This window comes from Asparagus officinalis, chromosome 9 (genome assembly GCF_001876935.1).
Source record: "Asparagus officinalis chromosome 9, Aspof.V1, whole genome shotgun sequence".
NCBI classification, from domain to species: domain Eukaryota; kingdom Viridiplantae; phylum Streptophyta; class Magnoliopsida; order Asparagales; family Asparagaceae; genus Asparagus; species Asparagus officinalis.
In genome coordinates this window covers 50461737-50464573 of record NC_033802.1, presented here as the reverse complement: position 1 = coordinate 50464573, position 2837 = coordinate 50461737, and positions in this window count along the sequence as shown.

The window sequence follows — 2837 nt, the reverse complement described above, 5'->3', positions numbered from 1 at the left end:
GCAGGAGGAGCTTAGACGCTCTTATGACGAGAAGTTATCTGAATTCAGTCAGCAGATTCTTAGCCATGGGCTTGATGTATGATTTTATTTGCTGAAAACCTTGACATTTGATTCTCTTTAGTGGAATTGGTTTTTATCTTTATCTTTATTATGATTCCTCATCACGTTTGAAATGATTGACCATAATACTCATAGGATTTTTGGCAAACCCCCAGCCTTCAACGGGTTTGATTAGCCTTTACCGACTACCGTTTGAGTCGGGCTAGCATGCGGATTATCGGAATCCGTTCCGCATGTAACGTTGTGCTAAGGGAATGAACTCCCTTAGACTTCGTGCTATGATGTCGAATACATAGACTTCGCCATTGTTACGGGAATAGGCTACCCGGCGACACGTGTTAGGTGTTGACTTTAGGATTTTTTGGCTAACCCCCAGCCTTCAACGGGTTTGATTAGCCTTTACCGACTACCGTTTGAGTCGGGCTAGCATGCGGATTGTCGGAATCCGTTCCGCATGTAACGTTGTGCTAAGGGAATGAACTCCCTTAGACTTCGTGCTATGATGTCGAATACATAGACTTCGCCATTGTTACGGGAATAGGCTACCCGGCGACACGTGTTAGGTGTTGACTTTAGGATTTTTGGCTAACCCCCAGCCTTCAACGGGTTTGATTAGCCTTTACCGACTACCGTTTGAGTCGGGCTAGCATGCGGATTGTCGGAATCCGTTCCGCATGTAACGTTGTGCTAAGGGAATGAACTCCCTTAGACTTCGTGCTATGATGTCGAATACATAGACTTCGCCATTGTTACGGGAATAGGCTACCCGGCGACACGTGTTAGGTGTTGACTTTAGGATTTTTGGCTAACCCCCAGCCTTCAACGGGTTTGATTAGCCTTTACCGACTACCGTTTGAGTCGGGCTAGCATGCGGATTGTCGGAATCCGTTCCGCATGTAACGTTGTGCTAAGGGAATGAACTCCCTTAGACTTCGTGCTATGATGTCGAATACATAGACTTCGCCATTGTTACGGGAATAGGCTACCCGGCAACGTGTATTAGACGTTGACTTATCCCTACTTAGGCTTCGGGATAAAAATACCCCAGACTGGTATTCTGGTGTCTTTTTCTACGGCGAAAGACTAAACCGGCGACGCGTGTTAGGCGTCGGCATATCCTTTCTTAGGATTCAGGATGACATTCCCCATGCGTGTAAGGCATGGATTTTGGTGTTATTAATAACGACCTGCCACAATGTTGAATATGTGGACGGGTGTTCTTTTTAACGGTTAAGAACTAACCGGCAGCGCGTGTTAGGCGCAGACTTATCCTTACTTAGGTTTTAGGATAGAATACCCCAGAATCGAACTCTGGTGTCTTTTTGTGCGGCAAAAGACTAAACCGGCAGCGGGTTAAGCGCAGACTTATCCTTGCTTAGGTTTCAGGATAAAATACCCCAGAATCAGACTCTGGTGTCTTTTTGTGCGGAAAAAGACTAAACCGGCAGCGCGTGTTAGGCGCAGACTTATCCCTGCTTAGGATTCGGGATAAACTTCCTAGGATGAATCCTAAATTGACAAATTTTGGAAAGAGCGGTGCGGGAAAGGAAGAATTTTATATTCTATTTCCCGGTCTTCTTTTAGGGTGAAGGCGAACCCAACAGACAAGGAATGAAGAATTTTATATTCTATTCCCTGATTCTGGAAAGGAAGAATTTTATATTCTATTTCCAGCGAAGAAGAAACTAGAAGTGGGGTGTCCACTCCGAGAGTCTGGAAAATTTAGATAAACTTGCCTTTTATAGGATGGGTTATCTAAACTGAAAATGGGTTCTTCGTTTATCGAAGTGGAATTTCAACTTTGGCTATAACCATGGGAAGGCTTGGCCAAAGAGAAAGAGAGGGAGTTCTTTCGTTTATCGAAAGGGGACTCCGAAATGAAAGGGGACTTCTTGTCTATGGAAAGAGTCAAGGAAGCCAGATGGATACTTTTGGTGGACTCACTGTCAATTGAAACTGATCAGTGAGGGATTTTGGTGGTAAAAAATGATTTTGGGTTATCCTTTAGAATATTAAGTGTAATATTCTTCGAGGAACTTCTCGATAAATGAGTTATCCTGAATGTACTAGGGATAGTACTTTTTCAGGAACTTCCTATTTATTAGCATTAATTGCCTGGCGCCCTCTTGAGTAATCAGGCGATATGCGCCATTTGAATAGACTGTGTCTATTACAAACGGTCCTTCCCATTTGGGTTCGAATTTACCTTTCTTCTTGGAGGTGAGAATTATTGGTCGGCGAGCAGCGAGGACCAGATCTCCTTCCTTGAAGCTTCTCTGTCGGACTCTTTTGTTAAAAGCCCTTGACATCCTGGCTTGGTAAAACTCGATGTGTTGTTGAGCCTCCAAACGCTTTTCATCCAGCCTCTCGAGCTCTTCGAGACGCTTCTGATGTTGTTCCTCCGAGGGCGATCCGAAGGGATGGGATTTGGATTTCCAATGGTAACACAGCTTCACATCCGTATAACAACGAATATGGGGTAGCTCCTGTAGGTGTGCGTATGGTGGTGCGATAAGCCCAGAGTGCTTCACCGAGTTTGTCATCCCAGTCTCGTTTATTGGTCTTCACGAGCTTGGACAGGATCTTAATGATCGTTTTGTTAAACGCCTCAGCTAATCCATTCGCAGCGGGATAGTAAGCTGTTGACGAAACATCTTCAATTTTGAACTTGTCACAAAATTTGATGAAGGCGTTGATTATAAATTGCAGACCGTTGTCATGAATGATCCTTCTTGGCATGCCGTGTCTGTAGATGACATGATGCTTGATGAAATTGA